Here is a 22843-nt window from a genome sequence, read left to right as displayed (position 1 = left end):
ACTCCCACCACTACCAAATTTATATGTTGAAGTCCTAACCCTAAATACCTCAGAATGAGGCCTTATTTGGAAACAGAATGTGACAGGAGTAATAAATTTAGATGAAGTCATTAGGGTAAGTCGTAATCTGATATGACTGGTGTCCTTATAAAAAGGAGCAATTTGAACATAAACATGCACACAGGGAGAACACCTTGTGAAGATGAAGGCAAAGATCAGGGTTGTGCTCCTACAAGCCAACAAAACCCAGAGATTACAAGCAAACCCACCACAAGGGAGGCAAGAAACAGACTCTTCCTCAAAGGCTTCTGAAGAAGTAAACCTTGCTGACAATTCAATTTTGGACTTTTATCCTCCAGAACTGTGAGATGTTAAATTTCTGTTGTTTAAGCCATCCAGTCTGTGTACTTAGATATATATGGCAGCCCCAGCAAACTAATACATTATCCATACAGAAATATAATATTAATGGTAATAATCAAATTATGATTTTGCATTCTATAACAATGTTACATTTTATCTATCAACGGCCCATTGAAAATTTTTTTCTACTTCATTAATAATGCTGTAATAAACTTGCAACTTTGTCCATACGGCATTTATCTTTTTGTGAGTAATGTCCTTTGAATACATTCTAGGATATGGGAATCCCTTACCAATCTTTTACTGTTTAGAACTGTTAAAAAAAAGTGACAATATTTTATGCCTTGGAAAAGTTTTGCTAAATTGCTTTCCAAAGAACTGTAACAGTTCCTTCTACCTGCTTTGTGATGAATGATTTCAACACTTTCTCACCAACATTTGACAGTATCTTTTCAAGTACTGTCACACACATTTTGAGAATATAAAAGAGTATGTTTGGTCTTAACTTTTCCTCTCTCTGTTGCTTTCAAGCAGTCACCAGAGGAAATCAACCACAGGGTCTTTAGACTACACTCTCCTTAACACTTTTAGTCAAAGAGAGTCCAGAAGAGAATTCAAATGGGTGTAAAATTTTTAATGCAAGAAATAGCTCATTTCATTAATTCTAACCTTCATGAATTTTATGTCTTTGTCTGATGGCGATTGTTGTAATGAAGAGAATGAAGACAGCTTGTAAAGCAATATTCTTTTCAGGATTTTCTTAATGTAGCTTATTTATACAGGAAATCATCTTTCACTGTGTCCAAGGAATTAGGTTGGACGTTGGCCAGTTTTCAGTACCTGCCCGATGAGAACTGTGACAGCTCCACTGACCTGCCTGTCCTTCCTTCTGTAAGTCTGCCCTGAGAATAACCAAATCTACCCCCCCCCCAAAAGCTATCACGCTAAGAAACAAAACGCCTTAAAAAAAAAATCTGGAGAATGATTGCTGAGCAAAGCTAGCCTGCCACTGCTCCTTCACCCCGCATCTGATCCTCTCCAGTCTCTACCCACCTGCCCACTCCCCCTGCACCTTACGGAGATTTCTGCCCTCCACACCTGGTTCAGAGTAAACCGCGTCTCCAGACCCTCCTGGGTTTTTGAAAGGACACCGCGCTGGTGGGTCGTTTAGGGGCGCCTCCCGCAGAGTTTGGGGCAGGTAGATACAAGAGCATCCCTCCCACAGGGTGTGCAGAATGGTCGAGCCGAGTAAACTCGGGTGTTTGCCTGCCTTTTCGGCTAGGGTGGGTGAGGAAAGATGTGTCCTCCAAGTGTTCAGACCAGAACTTTTGACTGCCTGTCTGTCTGTCTTTCTCTATCCTCCCACCATCGTCTCCTTTCTGAAGTGTGGGAGCTTTCCTTCTTTTCCAGACTAGAGAGGGGCGCGTCTCCCATTCCCATTCCCCTCACCCACCTATTGAAAAATGAGGGGGGCGGTCCCTGGAGTAATAGCGTGGATCTGCTGGGTGCTGAATGAATGGAGGCTCGCGGCCGGCCTGAGCGCGCGGCCGCCCTGCCCTCCACGCTGTCTCCCTGCGGCCCGCAGGACCCCCGCCGACCGCTCGCCCTCCTTCCGCCCCAGCCGGGGCCGCCGCGGGCTGGGCGCCCGAGGCGGAGGCCGCGGGGAAGGTCGGGGGGAGGGCGGTTTCCTCCCGCCCCACACCCAGCCTGCGAGCCGGATATATAGTGTAACGTTCGGGAGCCGAAAGACCAGAGCAGTTTCCTAGCGGCTGGAGTTATTGCCCGTGACCTCGGGGAGGGACCGGGATTTGGAGCAGCACTCGTTGAACCCCAGCCCGGGCCGGGGGCGCAGGTATTCCGGGGGCCGCAGCCCAGACGCCGGCAGAGCCCACGTCTGGCCGGGCGGAGCGCGGGCTGGGTGGGCGGGAAGGGCGGGTCCCCGCAGGGCCCGAGGCAGGGTCCGGTGGGCGTCGGGCCCAGGATGGGGGGCCGAGGCGCGGTCGGAGGCTGCCCGCCGCAGCTGCCCGGGCCGCACACTGCGGGCAGCCGGCGGTTGGGGCGCGCGGGCGCCCGTGCAGCCCGCCCAGGTAGTGCGCGCAGGGGCGGGAACACCGGCGAGGGGCCCGGGCCCGCGAGGGTTAACGTGGAGAGCGGCGCCGGAGCTGCCGGGTCGAGGGGGAGAGGAGCCCGGCTGGGGCTCTCCTAGGCCTCCTTGGCCCCGGGGGCTGTTCCTAGAGAGAACACGCGGGCCCTGGGACCGCAGCGGTGTGGCGCCCTCCCCGCTGCCCTGCCTGCGTTTCCCGCTTCCCACTGCCAGACCCCGAGATCGCGGCTCTGCGCGTCCCCAACCCTGGGCCGTGCGTGCGCATCTAAACCCGTCCCTAAAACCCCCTCCCCGTTGGAGCCTGGCTGGTACCCAGCCGGAGGCTGAGGAGGCCTGGGGCACCCGGGCGGGGCCTGTCCCGGTTGAAAGTTTCGACCTTTTCCTGTGTCCCGGGCATCGTGCAGAGAGCAGGGGAACAAGTGCCAGAAGACTGCAGTTGGAGTAGATGGCCTTCGAGAAGGCAGGTTAAGATCACCCGCTGCGGGGCAATTCCTTTCCATTGAGAAAACACATGATCAGCTGAGTCCTAGAAACCGCTGGAAGGCGCCCCACCCTCCAGCCTCCTCCTCTTTCAGCGTCAGGTCTGGGTAGGTTTATGAACACATTCTTCAGTGGATGAGCTTACCTGGTAGGAGCAACGGTTCTCTCTGGAACCCAAGAGCTTTGGCAGCCCGTGAAATCATGACGAGTGTCCACTGTGCTATGATAGCAAGAACCGAGAGGGCATGGCAGAGTGGACCAGGAACCAAACGACGCGTGCTCTTTCTGCTTTCGAGAGGCCGCATCAGGAGAAGTTTGGCATTGTGCAAATGGAAATATGAGGATTACTCTGTGGATTCAATGACCCATCTCTCCGTATCCCCATTTTTAGTCTAAAAAGTGCAAAGGAGCTGAATACAGTTTTAAAGCAGCCACCCAAACAGCAAAAGTAGGCTGTTCAGCAAAATCCACATTCAGGGATATATTTGTGTGTGACACTTCTAAGAGACGACCACCGCTGGCAGGATGCAGGTCTTTTGAGTTCTCTTTTCCTTTTTCTGAGGGCATCTTCTCCCCGGGCTTTATTATTGTAACAAAATCCTACCTTACTCCAATTCCTAACATTAGGTTATAATTATATAAAAAATAAATATAAATTACAATGAGTTGGCAGGTCTTCCAGTGATACATTTCTCCTTTATTTGAAGGAAAGGCTGTGACACCTAATTACAGAAGAAGGAGAACTTTTTTTTACTGGGGTGAAAATAAATGACATAACTTAGTTTCAGCTACTACTTTGGGGTTGATAAGGAATATGGTCATCGTGAATACTTCACTATTTGATTTCCTATATTTTGAAGATGCGTTCTTGAGTGTATTTCTTTCTGGCAACATCTGGGCAGCCTTAATCATTTTTGGTTCTTGTATTCATTTCCCTGCTTTCATGAGAGCTCACTCATTCATAAATATTCCCCTGAAGGATCATGCACAGTAACCACCTGCATGCTGGTCCCTGCCAATCTGTTCTGACATTGTAGGCTCTGTGAGAACATTTACCACTCTTGAAGATTCACTCTTAACACTTCATCGTATTAACAGACCACTGTAAAAATCTGACAAAAGCTGTGAAATAAAGAAACAGTCATTTGCACATTCACACAGAATTCTGCCTAAACTTCCAGGAGTTCAGGGTCTCCTTAGTACCCAAATGTTAGCCATCCACAGACCCCAGACAGACCCCCCTTCAGGGACACACAGGTGTGCTGTCACACAGGGCCCTGTATTTGGAAGACCCCCATGCTCGGTTTAATGTTCTGTCCCCTTTGGCTGCCTTAATAAATTTCTAACAAGGAGCTCCAAATGTTCACTGTACAGGAGATTCTGCAAATTCTGCAGCCAGTTCTGACCCCAGGGTAACAACCCTGCCCTAGAACTCACCGAACAGCAGCATTGTCTCATAACAATTCTACATTTCAGGGGAATTCTCCAGCACAAGTTAGCTGTTGCAGACTATGTCAATAAGCCCTCTATGCCCAGTTTCCTCATTGACAAAACAAAGACAACAGACTGTATCTTCTACTCTGTCCATCTTAAAAGCTTGTTGTGAAGATACAGCAGGCAAAAAGAGTCGGGATTGTGAAAACATCTACTTACCTTGAACAATTCTACACTAACAAAGACGGTGTTGTTACATGCTTAACTTTTCTACACCATTTTCCAGAAGTAAGTTGAGGAAAGTTGGCTTAGTATAATAACAGACTGCAGATCCTTTATAAGTCTTACATTTTGGTGGAAGGGGGGGAAGTAGCTAAGGTATTCAGTTTTTTAAATATTCCTCAAATATCATTATTTGGGCAAGATGAGAAGTAGCAACACAAAGCACAGAATAACTTCACGGATCCCAAAGACACTTTCTGAATTAAGTCAATGTTTGAGTCTAATTCATCCAAATATTAAACAAAGAGAAACTGAGTCAATGATTGAAATTTTTGGAGGGTGTACTCCTCATAGTTTCACTTAAGTTTTCAAAATCCCTATTTTCAAAATCTCGAACAAGTCACCTTTTATATATTCTAAGAGATGTCTAGCAAGGTAAAACACACCTATTCCCTTATCAAGTTGTCCTCACCTCCTGTAACACTGCTGGAGGAAGTGAGAGACTGGGCAAGTCCTCTGTCTTCACACCCCTTCCTTAATTACTTCTCTCTGACCTCAGAACTTATCTTTGTTCCAGCTGTCATTCCCAGCATAAAGGCAACACACTCCGAAGGGCTGAGGAAGGACAGAGAGTGAAAGGAAATTGGTCAAACTCCCATATCAATGTTTCACTAAAGAGGGTGGATGGAGCCCTTGGCTGGCGTAGCTCAGTGGATTGAGTGCGAGCTGCGAACCAAAGTGTTGCAGGTTCGATTCCCAGTCAGGGTACATGCCTGGGTTGCAGGCCATGACTCCCAGCAACCACACATTGATGTTTCTCTCTCTCTCTCTTTCTCCCTCCCTTCCCTCTCTAAAAATAAATAAATAAAATCTTTAAAAAAAAAAAAGAGGGTTGATGGAAACTCCTTCCATGCAACTACTCTGTTCAGGGGCCTGCTATATATTTTAGGATATGAATACTAAGTCCTGTGCTTGATAGACTTATGACATCATTGGCAAGACAAAATATGTAAATGTAAGGTGTTAATTAATAAGAGCAGAGAAGTTGTTACAAGATACAAGATTTGGCATGGAATGGATGGTAGAGAAAAATAAGTGCAATGAGTTCCCAAAAAGAGAGTAAAAGAAACTGAGGTGGTTAGTGAAGCTTCAGTGGGGAGTTACATGAGGTGTCCCTTAAAGTCCCAGTCCTAACAGAGAAGAATGAACCCGTGAGTCATCTGCATGGCAAGTTTGCAAAAAATGAAAATCTGGATGGGACTAAATTTCATGTAAAAAAAAAAGACGGGAAATAAAACCATAAGTGAATTTTCCACTGCCTAGCTTCATTCATGTAACAGATAATTATTAAGCCCATTCTGTGACCAGAGACATTGCCAATTTTACAGCATTTAGCATTCAATGGAGCAGATATGCTCCCTATTCTTTTGGAACTTACAGACATTGAAAAACAAATAAATGTATAATAACAAATTGTTGGAAGTAGTATGGAAAACAAGTGTTATGATGTAAAAAACAGGGGCTGACTCAGATTTGATGCTCTGGAAAGGTCTTTTTGACAAAAAGAGATTTAAATTAATATTTAAAAGAAGCATATGGGTTAACTTGGCAAAAAAAAATTGGGGGGGGGGATTCTGGGCAGAGGAAATAGTAAATGGGAAGGCTTTAAGGAGACAAGAGGGCCGGAAGTGTCCAAAGGCACGAGTGGCTGGAGTTTGGTGAGGGTTTTGCTGAGTCTGGATGTGAATATGAAGAGGTAAGAAGGAGCCTAGTTGTGCTAAATTTCACAGATCTTGGTAAAGATTTTGAATTTTATTTTAGTGGGAAGCCTTTGAAAACTTGGAAGCCAGAGACTGTCTAACTTATATTTTAAAGAGATCTTTATGGCTACCATCAGAGAATGGACTAGAGGGATAAAGGACGATAAGTGGGAAACCAACTAGGGCAGAGCACCGATGACAATACCTTCTGGGCAGATGGAGAGGAGAGAAAAGAGATGCATTTTGAGAGTAAAATTGACAGAAGTCAGTGCAGCAGCAGGTGTGAGAGGTGGCGAGGCAGGAAAGATGGTGAGAATAAAGTCCTTCAATAGGTACTGCTGAATGTTTATAATGTAAAACAATAGGCTTACGTGCGTGTGACTGAGAGTTGCACAGGAAGAACCGAAAAGTGAAACGTGAACTGCTAACCCTAGTTCGTGCCTCTAGAATGTAGGCCGGGCTGTGGGTAGAGATGGGAGAGAGGCTAGAGGACACTTTTTCTTTTCATGCTGTCATTTGTACTGTTGGGATTATTTTAAAATCATGCATGCATTTCATGATCATTTAAAGGTTGCCACCACAACAAATAAGGCTTCTGTTTTTCTGGCTTGGGTTCATAGATAGAATATGCGGTAATTTCTTAAAATGACAAAATCTAAGAGAAAAAGGACTGACCCTCACTGAAGTGGTAATTGTTCTAAATTATAACTCATTCCCCTGCATAAAACCTTTAAATTCTTCCTCCTTGTCTATATCAGGGTTTCCCAAAATGTTTCCTGTGGATTATTAGTTTCTTGGAATATCAATAACAGTTGCATGAAAGGAAAAAAAAAAAGCTTTCCTGATCATGTAAGCTTGAGAAATCCTTGATTTAGCCTAGTTAAACAGTTTTATTGAAAGAATCCTCAGAACCTTTAATACACTAATGCTTATTAAGAATCAGCAAAAAAGAAGAGGTATTTTATGCTACATCTCTTGGACTTACTTGACCTTGAAATGCTTTTTTGGCAGAACATCTAACAGAGTCAGCATTCAACATAACAGGCTTTGGGAAATGCTGCCCTATATTAATAGATTAAACCTTTTAACATCCATAGCTCTCTGTTAACCGTCAGCTTCTCTCATGTCTTTCATGCTACTTAGTTGGGAGAAAGCAGGAGGCCAGAACTGACCCCGTTAATAGGTTTTAAGTTGAAGATCAAAACAATTCTGCTATATTGATAAGGCATAAAGAGATATTCACAAACAAGATCTGCAATCTGATTAAAAACATTTATTTTTTTTAAATTCTGCTCCCTGATAAGGCTCTGCAGGACCTCTCTAAGGTACATACTGTCAAGTCTAGATTTACACTCGAGGAACCTGACGCATAAACAGCAGGGAGGACCTCACAGGGCCTCTTATGTTTCGTGGTAGGTCTGGGTCCCGTTTGATGTTTGTAATGTATCTGCTGCAGAGCCACACACTGTGAATACACAGGGCGTGTGATTTTGAGGTGAATCTCATACATACATTCTTTCTTGGTCCCCAGTGCATTTGCATGGTGGTGGGGTAGAGGCAGGAATGCAATCTGTGGCCAGAGAGCAAGGCAACAGAGTGAAACAGAAGAAAAGGGTTTACACAGCTATGAACTCGGTGGCTGCTTCATCCGCTTGATGCTGGAGCCCAGGATCAGTAAGCTATGGCCTGAGTGCCAAATTTGGCCCCAGCCTATTTTTGTAGAACCTTTGAACTAAGAATGGTTTTTATATCTTTAAGAGGTTGGAAAAAATAAAAAAGAAGAAGAATGTTCTGTAGCATATGATATATGAAATGCAAATTTCTGTGCCCATAAATAAAGTTTAATTGGAAACCAGCCAGAATCATGCATCAATTCATCACCATGTCTGTGGCTGCTTTAGTGCCCCACTCAATGAATAGTTGTGACCTGTGAAGCCTAATACGAGGTCTGTCTGGTAAAAGTCCACCCATCGTTAATATAATGAGAATGGTTTGTGTGACATTGATGTAACCTGGCAGCCAAGGAGAGTGGACTAGAATGCGCATGCCTGAACAGTGATGACTTCCTGTACAAGTCAGTGGGGGCAGTAGATGCTACTCAGTGAGCATGTGTATTGTGTGGATATCAAATTCAAAATAAGCAAATCTGCATCAAATTTTGCATTAAGTTTGAACATTCCCCCTCAGAAACTAGTCAAATGATTCAGAGGGATTTCAGGGACAATGCAATGAGTGCAACACAAATAAAAATGTGGCACAAATACTTCAAAGATGGTCAAGAATCTGTTGAAAGTGATCCACATTCTGGAAGGCCTACAACAAGGCCTGAATCATCTGAGAATGTTGAACGTGTATGGGCTGCAATAAACAAAGATCGTCAGTCCAGGTGACTCAGCCCCCTACAGCCCAGATTAGGTGCCCTGTAGATTCTGAGTTTTCCCAAAATTAAAATCACCTTTGAAAGGGAAGAGATTTCAGACCGTCAACGAGATTCAGGAAAGTGTGACTGGATGGCTGATGGAGATTCCAACAAAGGATTTTGCAAAGTGTTTTGAACAGTGGAAGAGATGCTGGGAGAGCGGTGTGAGGTCCCAGGGTGCCTACTTTGAAGGGAACTGAGGTGTCATTCTCCTATGAACAATGTTTCTTGTATCTTGTATCCTTTTCAATAAATGCCTCTGTTTTTCATAGTACATGGCTAGGTACTTTCTGGACAGATCTTCATATATCTACCATCTGGCCTTTTACAGAAAACATTTTGTGGATCGCTGCTCTAGGATGTTAAACTCACTAGCCATTGATAATTTTAATAGATTTGTTGTCCATTTGTTCATATTTAGGGGGTAGCCCTAATTAATTCAGGCCACTATAACAAAGTACCCTCCCTAGACTGCTTGGCTTATAAACAATAGAAATTTATTTCTAACAGTATTAGAGGCTGGGAGAGTCCACTTGCTGGTTCATAGATGACTTTTCATCGTCACCTCACATGTTGGAAGGGGCAAGGCGGTTCTCTGGAATCTCCTTTTGTCAGGTCACATAATCCCACTATGGAAGGATCCACCCTCAGGCCCAAGCACTTCCAAGCACCATCACACTGACAACTAGATGTCAACATATGAATTTAGGGGGCACTCCAACATTCAGTCTATAGCAAGAGTAGACATACAAATATGTACATCGACTTCCTAGAAATGCCTCAATAGTTATTGGCATTGGAGTCATGAAAGTGCTATTTATTTATACTTGATAACTAGTGTAGCTAATGTTACATACTGATGTGAGGAGCAGAGGACAGTCTTGAAGTAATAGTCTTAAAGTAATAGCTTTGGAGAGTCATTAAAATATTTGAACTCATATGTAAAGGATAGGCATGCAGATCAACTGTAACAAGAGCCCCAGGAGGTAGAGGGGCTAATTAACCCTCATATTACTTAGTTGTTGAAATCTGCTACCTCTGAGCATGGATTTCCTGTAGAGAAAAATTTCCTCCAATTTTTATTTCAATATTGAGGTAAATCTACTTTTTATTAATGTACCTTTTTATGAAGAGTGATGGTTTAAGGATAACAGTCTTAATTTGGGGGTGACAGAAATACAGATTTTATTGTCCTTACTGCATACTTATTGAATCAGAAGTTTTGGCGTGAAAATTGCCAGGTGCTTTAGAAACAACCAGCATAGCTCAGGTACAAAAAGGGGGAACAAGTGGTCCAGGTACTTCCATGAGACTTAGAACTAGAAGATAGCACACGTGAGGAGTAATGCTCAGGTCTGTCAGTGCTACCACTGAACCTTTCCAGATCAGGGTATTATGAGGGAGTCAAACAATATTGGGCTCCTTGCCAGCCTCATTCCTCTGGGCATTTTCCATGAGTAACTCCGAGACCCACCTTTAAACAAAGAATGGTTTTAGGTGAGATCATTCAATAGGTATGTTTTCATTTTATTCAACACCTGTATCAAAAGAAAGAAGATTGTGTAGTCAACAGTGTGATTAGGTAGATAACAAAAAAATTACTGTAATTATCAGACACTAAGAAGAGCATTTATTTATTAAGTCATGGTTTATTTTAAAAGTCTTGGATAATTTTCTATCCTTAACCCTTGCAGTGCAGCAGAAGTATTTTCAAGCTGCAATTGACAACATATGTACCCTGTGGCTTTTGGACATACTGTTGTTCTAATTAAGGCCTTTTAACTTCCCAGGCCCCTCCAGAGATGGCCCCGAAACATGGGAGCACAGAATTGAGGGGAGGAAGGGAAAGCAAAGGCTCTCTCCTGTGCACGAGTGTAGAAAAGGCAGAACCAGAGCCTGTCCTATTTGCTTTTTCATCCCTTCACCTCAGCTGAGGAGTTGTTGGGGCAGTAATATTAGCTGGTGAATAACAGGATGATCACAGGAGGCAAGCATAACATTTCCTGAGCCAAGAAATGAGAAAAAGTCATTGTGAAAATGCTCCACATTTTAGAAAAATAGGGCTTTATTTATCACAGGTCAGTGAGAGGACACATTCCACCAAAGTCAGTGCAAACCCCAGGTATTCTTGAAGACAGGATAGTAGGAAATTAGGAAGACTATTAAATTATATGTCTGGTTTCAACATTTTTGAAACCACTTGAGTATTTCCAGCAGAGTTAGATCTACCAATGCACTATATTGTAGAGAAACTGGAGGAATCTACTCAGTTGTGTGTTACAATTCGGTGTGTGCATATATTAAAGTCTTTTGCTTATTACTTTGCAGAAAGAACACTTAATACTATAAGATGCCTAGATGGTAGAAGCATAGTTTTACGCAGTAATGAAAGCATCTTAAAGATGGACATTATTCAGTTAATAAAAAGAGAACCATTTAGCTAAAACTTAAGAAAAATTGTCCACTTAATTTCACTCCAATCATACATGTAACTAAGATAGCCTGATAAATATTAATGAAATCAACTTTGTGTCAGCTTCTATTATGCTATAAGTATTGTCTCATTCTGAATTGAATCTCATTTCTATCACGCATTGTTTATATAAGACCTTCAGGACATATCTGCCCTCAAGACAAGTATATAATCTAAAAGTTGGACTCTTATTCTCTTATCAAAAGGCTTCAAGGATATTAAAAACTGGTTACAAAACTATTCTCAAAACTTTAGGAATTTTTGGTGGTTTGAAAGAGTTAATTTCTCTCATCCAGATGAGCAGTTTCCTTCCTTCTTTCTTTCAACAGTGTGTACTTGTCAAAACATTCTCCTGGTGGAATTGAGACATTGCCTCTTCCTCCTGCTATTTTGGGCTAGTCTTGACTGAAGCAGTGGTTATGCAAATTGCCTTGGAGTGCATGCTGACCATAGGATTGCATGTTAGGTAAATTAGGTCTCGGTTTCTTTTAGGACAGAGTGAAACTTGCTGGAATTAGACTTCCCTGAACTCCTAGCCATCTATGTGTTGGCACATATCATACCATCTTATCACCTGTACATAGTGGTGACTACAAATAGCTTCGCCTTCACTAAGTATATTCATATTCTGTACTGTAGAATGTCTGAGTGTCTCATCTCTATTTGGTCCAGTTCCCGCATTTTATAGAAAGGAAAAGTCAGTCCTAAGGATGCAAAGTAACTTGTCACATATTCATGTAATGGATGAGTAGACTCGTATCCAAATCTTACTACTTCTAATCCCATAACCATTCCATTCATTCATTCTTCATTTACTCATTCATTCATTCATTTGTTCATTCTTACAATTTACTGAGTGTCTTCCATATGACAGATAGGGTATTTTGCTCTGCAAGTACCATGGTGAACAAGTTAAACAACCTGCCCTTAAGTTTTAATACTCCTTACTGTTTGAGGAATATTTAACCAGTTACAACTTAGAAGTCTGTGAAATATTTTAGTTAAGATCCTCAGTGTAAAAATATAAAATACTTATGCTTTTGTGTCCTCTTCTTTCCCCTTTGACCAGCTCTGTACGATGATTTGGCTTCCCATAGCTCTGAGCAATAAGGGCATGATGGGAAATGGAGTTAAAATAAAATATTAAAAAATCCACAGGGAAGAGGATGAAAATTCTTCCCAAGGAGACAATATTCTGTTATTCACAAGTCCTGAAAACTAACCAGCCGGAGCTCCTCTCCTCTCCATTTTTCACTCCCCAAACATGGCTATGGAGTGGGTCCCATCCTCAGGCTTCCCCACTTCTTTCTGCTCCTAACCACAGCCTCTTTCGTAGTAATTAACTACTAATCACAGTGGGAAAAGATACAGGGGAAGAGCAAAATCAACCAATGTGGGAAAGCTACAAAGTTTCCAGAATACCTTTGAGTCTTGGCATGGGACCAGTAGTTAGTTGCAGTCTTTCGCTGAGATGATGAGTGGGAAGCCCTGTTTTCTTTAACCATTTATCTTTATTTCTAGAAAAGAGAGCAAGAAACCAATCCCCTGCCTTAAAAAACAACCTTATCTATTCTCTTAAACCTGGGTGAGTATGACATTTGTCTGATGAGAAGGTTTATAGCTTCCAGCAGATTCTCAAAGAGGTCATGATTGAAGCAAGATGGGAACCTTTGGGAACAATCAAGTTGTTCCCTTTCCGTCTTTGAAATACTCCAGACCTAGGCTACTGCCGGGCCAGGGATATCCCTCCTAAAGGTTCCTCCCAGGCCCAGAGAACTGTTTGGGAGGCTTAGGTTTTCATGCTCCATCTTCAGTGTGTCACATGACTCAGGGCACTACATTGTTCCAAAACAGGAAGAGGATTGTGTCATTCCCCTGCATAGCATTGCTCCCCATTTTTTAGAGCAATTTGCTAAGCATGTGAGATGCTAACTGAAGTGTGTGTGTTGAGCAGAGAAGGGCAGTCCCTTGTACACAGGAGCCTTTAATATCACCTTCCCTTCCTGCTGCCTGGCTGGGTGTCCATAAGCAAGACACTTAACCTTTTGGTTTTCCCAATGTATAGTTTGCTTGGACTGCTGTAACAAAATAGCTCAAACTGAGTGGTTGAAATAACAAAAATCTATTGTCTCACAGATCTGGAGACTAGAAATCCAAAATCAAGGCGTCAGTGCCTCCTGAGAGTTGTGAGAGAACAGTCTGTTCCAGGCCTCTCTCCTTGCCTTGCAGGTCCGTCTTCTCCTTGTATCTTTACATCACCTTCCCTCTAAGGAGGTCTGTGTCTGAATCTCCTCTTTGATAAGGACCTGAGTCATTTCAGAGTAGGGGCCCACCCTAGCCCAGTATGACCTCATTTTACCTAGTTACATCTGTAACAACTTATTTCCAAATAAGGTCACACTGACACGCTGTGCTGTAGGCCTCCCATATATGTGTTTGGGGCAAGGGGCACAATTCAACCCCTCACCCCCAGGAACCTCATACCTGACCTACAACTTGACTTCTCCCTACCACAATGGAATGAGGTGATGAAATTTTATCTACTAAGTATTTTGCATTATAAAAATAAACAAATAAATACCAAAAAGCCTTATATACATCGGAGGCATGAATTCATAATGAATATAAGTAATGAACTGTTGCCTTCACCAAGAGATTCTTCTCCATGTGACTTGTATTATTTTTTTGATGTATAACCCACATGAGGAAATTTTTTTCCTCATGTTTACATGAGAAACTATATTCATATATTGTAAACACGGTAAGTTGAACATGTTCAAGTATCTCTCAGATTCCAGCTTCTAGACACGCACACGCACACGCACATACACACAGAGCGCCCTGGGCACTCCATGAGCTCACACTGTGCTCCCAACAGTCACTACCTATTTCCCCCCAAAAGAACCACCATTCTGACTTCTAAGCCACAGATTAGCTTGGCAAGTTTTGAGAGTTCATATAAAGGAAACCATACAGCATGGTTTCTCTGGTGTCTGGCTTCTTTACTCAACATGATGTTGGTGAGATTCACCCAAACTGTGTAACTTTGTGGACTATTCATTCTCACTGCTGTACAGTACTCCAGGCTATAAGTATACCATATTTAATCCCTCTATTCTATTGATGATGAACAATTGTTTGGTTTCCACTGCGGGATTCTTAGGAACAGTGCTGCTAGGAACATTGTTATGAATGTCCTTTGTTAAACATATGTACACGTTTTGTTGAGTATACTTAAACATGGAATTGCTTTCTATAGAGCACTTTAATGAAATCTGCCAGAGTTTTTCAAAGTGGTTGTACAATTTATACTCCCATAAGCATACTTAAAAGATCTCCTGGTTTCAGATCCTTATCAACATTTATTTTCTATCCTCATTTTAGCCATTTTGGCAGGCGAGTAGTTTTGTGGCATAGTGGTCTTATTTATTTATATCTTTGATGACTGACAAGATTGAGCACCTTTTCATATTGGCTTTTTTTTTTTTGTCATTTAGATCTCTTGAGTAATGCCCAAGTCTTTATCTACTTGTTTATTGTCTTTTTCATAATGATTTATACACATGCCTTATATATTCTAGACACAGTTCCTTTATTGGATATATGTATTGAGTATATGTATTAGGGATGGCTTCTTCCAAGCTGTAGCTTTCCTTTACAGTCTTGTTTTTTTTTTCTTTTGATGAACACCAGTTCTTAATTTTAATAGAGCCCAATTTATGAGTATTATTTTTCTGTAGTTAGTGATTTTTGCTCACTCACAGGTCAAAATAATTTGTAAAGAGTTAATTATTTTGCCTTTCCCATTTGGAATTAATTTTTTCAATATGATGTGAGAAATAAAAATACATTTTTCCACTTGGAGATCCCATTGACTCAGCACTATTTATTTTAATTCTGCATATGGTTTCTAACCATGGCACACAGTAGCAGTCTAAATACCTCGGTTAGAACTAACAAATTTAAGCATAAAGTCACTTAAAATCTATCTCATTGTAGTGCCTTCTGAAGCCCCCTCTGACTGTGAATTCTCTAGGACCCTCAGTGTTAAGATCAGACGTATTTCTTTGACCTGCTTGTAGGGACCTAATTTCTGGTCTAATGGGTTAGGTTAAATAAAATAAATTAGTTTATTTCACCCTCAAAAGTCCAGGTATAAAATTTAAAATAATTTGGGTCTGAGGTAGTGACTATGAATGAAAAATATTACTGTGTTAATGGTGTTATAAGTTCATGGCCAGACATTTAGGAACCAATAATCAAAAGGCTTATCTTTGGTTATTAAGGAAGATAAGTGAAGGCCTTATCTTTTTCCATTGCACTTACAACTAAAGGTCTCACTAACTTTCCCCAGCTCACTTCAAGATGAAAGACGGCTGGAGTAAGGAGAAATTGAAGGCAAGAGGAGTAGTTAGATGGGCATTCAACAATATTCATTGGTAATTACTGTTAGGCATTGTGTCAAGTCCTGTGGATGTTAAGAATAGTAAAACGAAGGCACTTCCTTCAGGTGTGTTCAGTCCTGTGGAGAGAACAGATGAATAAGTAGATCATTCCATACAATGTGATATTTACTGGGGGTGGGGGGCTCTGAGGGTTTGGCAGATCAGACTTCCAGCTCATCCCAGAGTGGGGGAAAATTGGAAAATGCTTCCCAAAGGCAGTACACCTGAGCTTTGTGCACTGAAAGGTAGGATGGGACAAAGGGTGTGTGACCAGGTGGTCTGGAACATGGTTTTGGGAACTAGTCTGCAAGGTGTGTGACCTGAGGTAAATCATTTTAAATTCTCTGTGCTTCAGTTTCCTATTTGTAAAATGGAGTTTATAATAGTAACTTCCATAGAGTTTGAGCTATTGTCACATGGAAAGGTTTGATCCTGAAGCTCCAGAGAAGCAAGGAGGGATTATCGATAGCTTTAGTCCAGTGTGAGAACCAGAACCCAGGAGTACAGACTCTTGTCCTGCTTGCTCAGTGACTCTATCCACGTTAGAAAAATGACTAGATTATCTCTCAAGTCCCTTCCAGTTCTCAAGCCTTATGCTTCTGCAGCTCCTGCTAAGATGGACTTAATAAATAGTATGTTGATTCTGGTCATTTCAAAATAAAAATAGAAATCAAATTTGATTCTGAGGTTTCCAGCTGAGTGACTGGGTGAACAGTGGTATTATTTTAAAAGAAATAGGTGATTCAGACAAGAGATTGGTGTGTGTGCAGACTGGGAATCGTAGGGCACAAATTCATGGCCAGAATTTTGAAATTGGAAGAAACCATTTCTGTCATTTTGATTCAGTGTGGTAGAGAGGTGGTGTATTTCAGTAGTTAATAACAACCATAGAAACTGGGCGCCAGCTCTGGGAAGTGCTCCATGTCTTGTTAGGTTCCTTCTGTAAAATTCAGGCAAAATGCAGGCTGAACTACGCACAGTTACCATTCACAGGTCAAAATGGCTGGATGTGGGGGGGGCTCTGTGGGCTGCCATGGATGAGAATAAGTCTACCAAGACATGATCTGCTTGGAGAGGAAAGGTGGCCAATCTCTCAGAGGAGAAGGGCCTTGAGTCTGTTCCTTAATGGGCTTCGATTGGGTTTAATTTGTTTAGGAATACAGGGCATATATGTAAAGCTCACCAGTCATCGCCAGGCAGTAATGATCAAACAATAGACAACATTCAAAGAACTCTGAGGGTTTATTCTGAGTCAGGGTTAAATAACCAAAGGGCCATAAAACTTTGAGAAACAAACTTATTTTATGCTTGAACCCTTATCATTTAAATTGAGGGTATTCTTAGCAAAGCCAGTTTCACAAGATTTTATGGATTCTGTCTTAGGCCTGATCGCCTGGGGAACCTGCCCTTTCTGGCACAGGGCTGCACCTACCTCTAGCATTGTTTCAGGCTTAAGTCAGGTGGGGTAAGTAAGGCAGCCAAGAGATTAGGAGACTTCTTACAGACAGAATGAGGACGCAGGCTATGACATAGCTGAGGGGTGAAGGTCCATCACCCCTTTTCTGTCATCCCCTAAGTCCTTCCCTGAGGTCCCTTTCATGACCGTGCCTGTCTTAGGATGTCCCTCCCTTGAGAAATCTTACCCATCATTGGCTAATCAGTCATCTGCCTGGAGCCAAGCAGGGTGAAGTAAAGGCGGAAAAGGCTGTGCCCCTGTTGGGAAGATAAGCTTTGTCTTCTTAGTGGCTTATGGTCCCAAGGTCTTTTTATTCAGCCTTAGGCATTGGGGGGTTACAGCTTCTAAAACCAGGCAGAGTGGTTCCCAACAGTTGGATGCTGGCAATTTTACAAGTCTCAACACAACAACACACACTTTCTAAAGGGTTGTATTAAGAAACAGCCCTGGCTGGCATAGCTCAGTGGATTGAGCGCGGGCTGGGAACTAAAGTATCCCAGGTTCGATTCCCAGCCAGGGTACATTCCTGGGTTGCAGGCCATAACCCCCAGCAACCGCACATTGATGTTTCTCTCTCTCTCTCTCTCTCTCTCTCTCTCTCCCTCTCTCCGCCTTCCCTCCCTAAAAATGGATGAATAAAATCTTTAAAAAAAAAAAATAAACAAGTGAGTTCATAAGTGTCACATGCTAAGAACAGTGCTTGGCACATAATAAGATGCCCCAGAAGTTTTCCCTTATTGTAAAACTATCTGGATTGTTCAAAAGCTATGGCACCCAGTTTATTTTGGCAAAACAATTAGGCATTGCATAGGGCAGCTGCTTAGGCCTTTCCTGTCTTGACAGTTCGGCAGGCATGAGGACCTGACTAGGCGATTAGTCTGGAAGGAGCCATTGGGTTGTTTTCAGTGGTCACTCCCACTGCCATTTTGCATCTTTCAGTGCTTTCATCTACATGGGCATAGGTTTTTACTCCAAAGGGAAATTTAACATAAAATTTCCTGAACTGAAATTAGCTTTCTCTTTCCCACCACTTGCCCTCCCCAGCCCAGCTCTTGGCACCGTGGGATCTAATTTCAGTCTGCTTTAGAGTATCATGTTGCTACTGGCCATCTACACTCTGAGACCCCTCGGCAGGCATTCCAGACACCAGGCTGGCCCTTCAGGGAGTGTGAGAGGAAGGGACATCTGAGAGTGGTCCTGGGTAGAGACTCAGCAAAGGGGAGAATTGAGAGCAGGGTGGAAGGAGCCCCAGCCAGCCCTAAGCCATGAGTTAGGGGGTGGGGAAGAGGCAGCGGCTGTTGAAGAGCCATACTCTGGCTGCATGACTTCGGACAAGTATTAGTGTGTTTGTATGATGAGGATCTAACTGTGCATGGGCCAAGATGAAGAAAGATGTTAGAGGAGTAGCAAAAAAGAAGCGAAAACTCAAAGCCTGCCTCTCCAGAATAAAACCAGGAATAGCAGCAGTTTTTTTGCAAAACTGTTTACTGGTCATTGCCCAGCATCCTGTATATTAACCATGGCTCACATTGCTGAGTTCACATAATACAGGTCCTCATCTGTGACTTGCCTTTTGATTTTCTTTTTGGTGTGTTTTGAAAAGTAGAGCTTCTTACTGTTAATGTTGGTGAATTTGCCAAGTGTTTTTACATTGAGATTTGTGTGTCTTGTTGAGAGAGAGCCTCTCCTGTCTTACAGAGTGAGAGCACCACCTTTTAAGAAATTAGCTTATGAATGCCTCCTTAGTGAGACCGCGGTGTCCACCTCACAGCAGTTGGTTTCCTCTCGTTGGTGTCAGTGCAGTGACACAGTTCCAGAAAGGAAGGAAATGCTCTTAACAGCGATATGCAGGACACTAAATCATGGCTGAGTAAAATCGCCCTTACTGTGTACCAGTTGTTTAACAAGTGTCAGGCCTCCCACAGGCACTTTAAAAACTCTGTCACATCAACCCTGGGGGTTACACATTTTACAGAGGAGAAAACCAAGGCTCATGAATTGTAAAACAGGGTCATGAGGCAGGCATCAGCATAAAAGTGTAGTCCTCACTGAAGCATAACTTCAGTGAAGAGAGGCTTCCAATGGAAAAATCTATTTTAAGAATGCCTTTGATATTGAAACACTCCCATTTGGATAGATTAGAGATGGTTATATTAAGAATAGCATCATATTTTCCTGAAAAGCAACCAAAAGTGATTCTATATCCTTTTGCAATGAGCAGTGTCTCAGGGACAGAATCATGGCCTTGTCTTTACTACCAAGATGTGCAAAGGAATTGTACCGATGGGGACGTATTTGAGGCTGTAGAGGAGTCTCCTTGCAAACTCAGTACATGTGAGGTCCTAGAGTTCTAATATCCTAATACGCAGTGGTTATGAAAAGAAATACAGAATGGAGAGCTATCAGGTGTACAGGACAGGTGTCCCAGGTGTTGTCATATAGGAAAAGCAAGAAGCAAATGAACACCTGGTGAAAGCTTTTTCTCTTTATAACCTGTGAACATTTGAAGAATTCAATTTCTTTTATCAAAACTTAGCTGCTGGCTCTGTCCCTGGTGTGGGCCTTAGTCAAATCCTTTGGTGTCTCTGTTCATCAGCTTCCATGGCTGAGGGTAACAGCATATTCTCTGTTCACCCCCCAGGGCTGCTGTGAGAAAGCACTGAAGTGCACACATGAAATGCTTTAAGAACTGTTAAGATAAAGTGTAAGATATTACAAGCTGATAATGTCAATAGTGTTAATAGCATATAAGACTGATAATTTTGCATATATAAGCTCTAATAGCAATGTCTATGTGTACTTTTGTACACACACAAAAAATAATAATTTTAATTTAAATTATAATTTACACTCCTTGGGGGACTTTTATATCCATTTTTTCCTACCAGCCTCCAAACAACGAGTGAGGCGGGCAAGGTGCTGTCCTGCCTTTCCATGCCACTGATGCAGATCTCTGCTTTTTACACAAAAGAAAGCTTTCCTTCATTTGAGACTTCTGTCAGTCCTTGTCACCGCAACCTTTCGCCTCCAGCTCCTTCTATGATATTTGTCAAATATATAACTCACATATGCATGTCCATTCCTTTCCAACTTCGGAATGTATCTGTAAGTTCCACATGCCTGTGGAGGAACGCACAGCACCCTAGGTAGAGCCTTGACCTTGCTTCTTGATCAGCTTAAAGTTCAAGCACAGAAGCACCCTGGTCATAGAGACCTATTTCCAAGGCCAGGACTTGGCTTCAGCATCGTTCCAGACTGATGGGTCTGAACTCTGTAAATGGATGGTTCCCATGTGGGCAGTGACATTCTGTGCTCCCAGCTCTCTCGTTTTCTTTTCCACACCAAAGCTACTGTTCCCATTCAGCAAGACCTCCGCCAGTCATTTGACTCCTCTCCGCCCAACAAACATGAGTGCACTTATGCACACACTCTCTCGCATACTTATACACAAATGCATACTCTTATACTCTCTCACACATATACTCTCTCTCTCACTGATACACACACACACACACTCACACAAATACACTTTCTCATAGTCCATGAAGTTCCTCCTAGCTATCTTTCTTCCCTTTGCAGCCTTGGTCCACTGCTTTAATTACCCCTTTGTCAGCTTCCTCTATTCCCTACCTTTTATCACCTCTTTCTCTGTAAGTCCACTGTTCATATGCCCAGATTTGGATCTGGCCACAATCCATACGCCCTGCTCCAACCACAGGCAGTCAGGGGTTGTGGGAGAAGACCAGGTAAGCATTTGTGTGAAGTAGAGATCGTTCGAATTCATCTGTAACCTTAGCAGGACACACTGCTGCTTTCAGCTTCTTTGCTGGTTTCTGGTCTGTTTTCTTTCCTTTCTACAGCAGTAGTTACAGATATTTTGCCCATTTCCCTGAGCACCTTCCTTTACTTGCAGGTCTTTAACTGACAAAATACATGTGGCCTCATACTCTTTAGAGGGAAATAACCAAAGATCTATTTGAGGTTCTGCTCCCACCTACAACTTTATCTGCTTCCCACGCACCCGCCCTTACCTCTTGTCCTCCTTTTCAGAGGATGAAATGACCTTCCTGTGTTTGGGGTTAACCACTCTATCCTCTCTGCTAAATGTGTTCCCTGTGAGCTTCTCTAGAACTTCAGTTCCACTCATTTTCATCCTGTCCTTTTTTGTATAAGTCTTCTCAGATGATATGTCCAAATAGCCCATGTCACCAACAAACGAATTCCCCCACAGGCCCTCAGGTGTGTGTCCTTCTGCCCTCCTGTTGCTGCCGTGTGACTCTACTTCACTTTTCCCTCTGTGGACGAACTTCTCCCAAAGCTAGTTTACATTGGCTGTTCTAAAGACCTGTCCAGAGCTGTCATCTAAAATACTACAATCAAAAAACAGTTTGTGAATTTGGGGGGGGGGGGGCTTATTTTGGTGCTTTATTTAGTCACTTTCTTCTTCTATGTTGACATTTTATCTTTCTCAGTAAGGATGTTTGCTTTGGATGAGCGTGTGAATGTGCTTTGCTGCTTTGACCAATGAGTGACAGGAGATGGTATCGGAACACTAACCACAAAACCTCAAGTCAGAAACAAGAACTTGAAGGACAATGATGGGAACTGTGAGAAAAAATAAATGCATTTCCCATTATCAGTTACTGTATGAAACCCTTGGAGAAATGTTGCATCAAAAAGAAAGTGCAGTCAAAATAAATATGCTTAGCCTCATAAATGAAATTAAAATGGCTTCTGTACTTGAGATTCCAGAAGGTACTAGAGGGTGAGTTCTTGATCAGTCGGGAGTAAACACAGATGTCAGCAGAAGCCTTTTCTTTCCAGTTTCTTGTGACTTGAAACAGAGACCAAGAGGGAGTTGCTGAACCTTGGCTCTGCTCCATAAAAGGGGAGAGTGAACCCTCACCTACGATGACGGAAGTAACTGAGGTTTATGATCCTACGAAGCGGCATGAGGAACCTTTTACCGTTAGCAGATGTCAAGTACCCAGGAGCCTAGTCCCGGTGAACTAGTTTCTGCGGGTGGAGAGTGTGGTACGCCTGCTGATGGGTGGGGCCCTTGAGCGTGCTGACGGGCTCAGAAATAAATGAATAGAAGGTAATGCAAATGATAAGTAATAATTTGGAATTCATTTTATAAAATGCTAGAAGACAAACTGAAAAATAGAACAAAAAGCCTAAATTTAATATCAAGGGTGAAAACTAAGTGATCTCAGTTTATGAACCTTTAAAGGGTGAATAATTTAAATATTGAAGTCCTTTGGTTTTACAAAACTATGCACCTGTTACTTAAGTTTTCCAAAACACTAAACATAAGAGGTTAGTCTTTATGATTTTCATGATCAAATTTTATTTTTAAGCTTCCTAGGTTGCTCTTGCCTCCTATGAAAAGTTTGGGGAAATGCAGAGCAAATTTGTTTAGAGAGAATATTTAATTTCTGATAAAAGCTGTTTTTTTCAATGATTGCAAAGGGTAATCATTGCTATGAAAACACGGAGTACATTTGTTTTTCTTGGTCAATTTATCGACTGGGATATCAGGGTCACTGGCCTGTGACTAAAGTCTCTGAGAGACCAGTAATTGGGACTCCAGCCGAGTTTAGACAAGCACAGCAAACTCAGGCAGGTAATTGGCCAATGGCAGAGACAACATTTTGAACACTCTTATTTAGTTTGCATTATTTTCT

General features: G+C 42.4%; 1 protein-coding gene across 1 annotated transcript in view; it reads left to right on the top strand.

Moving 5' to 3' along the window:
- Nucleotides 1-1933: 1933 nt before the first annotated feature.
- FAR2 (fatty acyl-CoA reductase 2) overlaps nucleotides 1934-22843 on the top strand; it is a 115850-nt gene continuing 94940 nt past the window's right edge. The window contains exon 1 of the mRNA XM_028533309.2: nucleotides 1934-2215. The gene's annotated coding sequence lies outside the window, so the exon portion shown is untranslated. The remainder of the gene's footprint in view (nucleotides 2216-22843) is intronic.

This window comes from Phyllostomus discolor, chromosome 2 (assembly GCF_004126475.2).
Source record: "Phyllostomus discolor isolate MPI-MPIP mPhyDis1 chromosome 2, mPhyDis1.pri.v3, whole genome shotgun sequence".
Taxonomy (NCBI): domain Eukaryota; kingdom Metazoa; phylum Chordata; class Mammalia; order Chiroptera; family Phyllostomidae; genus Phyllostomus; species Phyllostomus discolor.
The sequence above is the reverse complement of the archived record's forward strand: the minus strand, read 5'-3'. Positions and strand labels throughout refer to the sequence as shown.